This window comes from Gastrolobium bilobum, unplaced genomic scaffold (genome assembly GCF_033153095.1).
Source record: "Gastrolobium bilobum isolate Gb01-03AN ecotype WA unplaced genomic scaffold, APGP_CSIRO_Gbil_v1 utg122777, whole genome shotgun sequence".
In the NCBI taxonomy this organism is placed as follows: domain Eukaryota; kingdom Viridiplantae; phylum Streptophyta; class Magnoliopsida; order Fabales; family Fabaceae; genus Gastrolobium; species Gastrolobium bilobum.
Genome location: NW_026898180.1, coordinates 10,606 through 15,491, shown reverse-complemented (window position 1 = coordinate 15,491; position 4,886 = coordinate 10,606). Strand labels below are relative to the sequence as shown.

Below are 4,886 nucleotides of genomic sequence, written 5' to 3'. Positions count from 1 at the left end.
ATTTTCAAAGTAATAGAAATGATGTTATTTTAACAAATAATAAATATTTATTTAAAATATAATATAAAATTAAGGGTTCGCTTATTCTGCAGTAAGTCCAATATGACGTTATTTTAGGCGAAAATTATGGTGTTTTGTAATTTTAATTTATTTCAGGGTTATAATAGTCTTTATATTTATAATTTTTTAAGATTTCAATACCAAATAACGTCGTTTTGGGAATAAATGCAGATAACTTATCTGCATTAACTGCAGAAATATTTTTCCCTAAAATTAAAGGGTTCGCTTTTTCTGCCGTTACTGCAGATAAGTTATCTGCAGTAAGCCCAATACGACATCGTTTTGGGCGAAAATCATGATATTTTTATAATTTTAATTTATTTCAAGGTTATTGTAGTCTTTATAATAATAATTTTTTAATGTTTCAATCCCAAAACGACGTCGTTTGAGAGTAAATGCAGATAACTTATCTACAGTAATTGCAGAAATATTTTTCTGAAAATTAAATTAGTAAAGAAAGTGCAAATTATATGTATATATACATATATGAAATTTTTATGTGATTTTTATGAACATTTTCATGTGATCTTTATGAACATTATTGTATATGATGTTAATGAAAATTTATTTCATGTGATCTTTGTGAATAAATTTTTTTATCTTTTATATTTTAATTTGGTTTGGGTCTATAAACTCTAGTTTGCAACTTTGTAGGCCTTACAGGTCGTATAAGAAATTTTCATACTCCACGTATATACATATATCTTCGTTGATTTTTTCCTTTAACAGTTTCCAATGATTAATCGCCAAAATTTTCATTCTCCTTGTGAAATCAAATACAAATAACACCAAAAAACAATTCAATTCCATTACCAATAAAAAAAGGTAAACGTAAAACAACACTCCATTTTTCAAAAGAAATAAAATCAATAAATACAACCACACAAAAAAGATTGTAAATAAAAGAAGGGGCATGAATTTCACTCATGTTAGAAACACCCAATAAACAATTATGGTCAACAAAGACAAATAATTTCTCTTTTACAAGGTTCAAAAATGTAAATCAATTTCTTCCCCAGCGGATAATATAATTAACAATGCATATTCCAAGAACATGTATCCGTAAAATCTTGAGAAAGGAATGAAACATCGTACCTTGTCGCAAAATGGCTGGATTCCGGGGGGTGAGTGCGAATAAAAAAAAAATTAGAAGAAAACCCTAATTAAAAAAAGATGAAAGAAGAAGAAGAAGAAATTAAGAAGAAAACAATTTATTATCTGGTCATACACTTTATCTGGTCATACACTCAAAGCAGCTTCAAATCTTCGTCTGTCATCACGGTTACAATTTTAACTAGAACCAACTTACAATTTTAAGTAACGCCCAATTATAATTACTTATATAATTATATATAATAAATAAAATTTATTAAAATGTATCTCGGCTTAGGCCCTACCTAAATATAACTTGCTACGCCAGTGCATGGCCTAGCACATATACATTGAATGCCACCTTGAACATGGCCTTCCAGTATGTGATTGCTTAAATATCCCGTATGTAACATCCCCAACCTCAAGCCGGTTCAATTAACATGCATATGATACTTAACAGAAACAGCGGAAGACTTAACTTACAAAAATACGAACTAACTTTTTCTTTTTCTTTAATCCTTTTTCACATGACATATCACATTGCATACTTCTTCTAATTTAATTCTTATTTTACGGAGACGAAAATCGAACAGAGTAACCTCTGTAAATCGGACAACTGGGGATTTTCCAATCCCACTCTCAAGAGTTCCTGATAGACAGTTTAAACAATATATATTTCCAGAAGTACCAGTCATGCAAATATACTCAGATACCCATCTATGGGCGCATGCTGAACTTGGCTCCGTGCCACAAATCTAATAGCATGCAATCCAATACATAACATAACTGAATACTACATAGTCATATCATCATGCCTGAATACATAAATGTACATGTATCGAATATGAACATTATGCAACAATACATCTTTTCCAAAAATACGTCTAAAACAAATAGTAGCATCCGACCACCCAGAACTCCACATCCCCATACTAGTACCTCTAGCCACGGTTAGTGTCCTGGTCCCATGAGGCTCTTCAATTAACTGTGTTCCTGAAATCATATCCCCAAACGGGGTTAGAGACGAATCTCTAGTAAACTCCAGGTTTATGGAAAACCCTCTATACCCTGGGCTCACTTCCTGCATGACAGTCAGATACATAATATACAAAACATCATATAAGCAATTATCATAACTGAACAAAGCATATATACATATCTTATCAAAGACAAACGCAGTCATTCCTAATGGATGACCCCAAGCGAAAATCAACGCACGTAACAAATATCTTTTACAAAAATCATCACAATACTCATATCAGAACAAACGTGTTATATCAGAGACGTACGCAATCGTTCCCAAGGGATGACCCCAAGCGGAAATCAACGTACGTAACAAATATCATTTACAAAATCATCATACATATCCCATAAAACATGTCATATAATCAAATATCATAACTAAACAAAACATATACACATATCTTATCAGAAACGTACGCAGTTATTCCCAAGGGAGGACCCCAAGCGGAAATCAACGCACGTGTTCCCAAGTGAGGACCCCAAGCGGAACCAGAACATATCAGAGGCGTACGCAGTCATTCCGAAGGGAGGACCCCAAGCGGAAATCAACGCACGTGTTCCCGAGGGAGGACCCCAAAGCGGAACCAGAACATATCAGAGGCGTACGCAGTCATTCCCAAGGGAGGACCCCAAGCGGAAATCAACGCACGTGTTCCCGAGGGAGGACCCCAAAGTGGAACCAGAACCTATCAGAGGCGTACGCAGTCATTCCCAAGGGAGGACCCCAAGCGGAAATCAACGCACGTGTTCCCGAGGGAGGACCCCAAAGCGGAACCAGAACATATCAGAGGCGTACACCATCAGTCCCGAGGGAGGACCCCAAAGCGAACATCCGGGTACTATACAATCAATGGCCAGATATTGTTACAGAAATCATATTACAGAAGTCATATCATAACAAAACATATCATATTAACACATATCAAAGTAAATACATCAAAACAAAACATATCATATTATCATATAGCTCTATATGAATGCATCTATATCATATATCTCATACATATCATACAACCTGACCACAGTCCGTACACTATGGCGGAACACAAAGTAGGAGCAAACCCCATAAACATAGAGCTTACCTCTTGGAGCTTTACAATTTGCTTACTTGAAGAACAAGCTATTTATCTTGCTCCACGAGAATCCAAACGTTCACAGTCTCTAGGCACACCTAGAGAAGGAATTCAACACAAAACTCAATAAAATGATATAATGCCATGTAAATATACAAGACACATACTTTATTGTTTATTTTCTTTTTACTTAATCATATTAAGTCATGAGTGGGTGGTTCTTTGTTCAACAAATCCCTACAAAATTCCACATGTTCACTTAGTCTTAGGATAGTCCCAAAAGGCCTTTAGAACACTCATTACTCCTCTTACCACCTAAAAGCCTATTTTTCCCAATTTAAGGCAGAATGCCCATTACAAAGGAGCTATAAGATTTCTCTTTGTCTAGTGCCTAAACCCAAGCTTAGCCACCTATATAAATTATTTTACACATATAAGTGTTCTTACTTTGCGAAACAATATCTCCGCACATATACTTCCTTTGAAAATGGCCAAAACTCATTTTAAGGCCATACAAAGGAACTACCTTATTTTCTTTTTTATTTCACCAAAGCGAAGGTCTATACACCTTAAAATATTATTCCACGCATAAAATTATGCTCGCTTTGTAAAACAGTAACTCATAGCACATACTTCCTTTGAAAATGGCTAAGAGGCACATACAAGAAATCATGCCAACTTCATGATTCCAATGCTTTAGTCCATCAAATTCAAGCTTATCACACACCTTTAATCCAAGATTCATTAATTCATATATATACAGTACTGTTCCTCTCTACATTACTATTCATGTATACGTCATTATTCACGTATACGACACTATTCAAAAATACGTTATCTTTAATTTTTTCAAATACATTTTCACCGTTAAAATTCTCATCTAAACACTTTTCTCAACATGAGCTAAACTTGAATCAAGCTCTAACATGCTCAATCAAAACAAATTTTCAAAATGAAAACCTAAATTCAATCTTCATAAAAACATGAAAAGGAAGGGAATTTCTTACCACAATGCACTCTAGAACAAAGGAGAGATGAGTTCCTAAGCTCCCATGGCCTCAAGCTCCATCAAAATCTATCTTTTCCATGAAATTCGAAATCTTTGGGGGAGAAGATCTCTCTCTACAGTGAACCCCACCCAGAAATATTGGTACCAATAGGTTCCTCTCGAAATTTCTCACAGGTTTGGCTTTGGAACGGAGTGATTTGGAGGTCTCTAGCTCAAGTTATGAATTTTGGAAGATTTAAAACCAAAATCTCCATTCTTTCTTTTCCCTTACTGTCGTCGGATGAAACGTAGAGAGAAGGAGAATAGTGACTTAATTGAGTCAATTAATGAGTTTACTTTATCAGTGGGTATAAGCTTATCTATCTACACACCTCCATTCATTACCAAACTTTACCCAATGGACTAGAATATTTTTCTAGTCACTTTTTTATATTTACTTTCACTTTTTGGATAACTTTATTTACCCGCATTTTTACCCCTTAACTGTCATTTTAACTCTTTTTTCACCAAAGGTGACTTTATTTCTTTTTCTTTATACTTATCCTTCAATATTAAATCCATAACTACTAGTGAGGGTCATTATATTCACCCCACCTTTTAAGGATTTTGCCCACAAAATCAAACATAAG

The 4,886-nt window shown here is 34.4% G+C and overlaps 1 long non-coding RNA gene across 1 annotated transcript; it reads right to left on the bottom strand.

The window, feature by feature from the left end:
• Nucleotides 1-1,848: 1,848 nt before the first annotated feature.
• On the bottom strand, nt 1,849-4,510 carry LOC133313603 (uncharacterized). The gene is made up of 3 exons (XR_009751835.1): nt 4,256-4,510; nt 3,258-3,346; nt 1,849-2,233 (listed from the first exon to the last, which is right to left on the bottom strand). It is a non-coding gene; the product is annotated as an uncharacterized LOC133313603 (long non-coding RNA).
• Nucleotides 4,511-4,886: the final 376 nt, after the last annotated feature.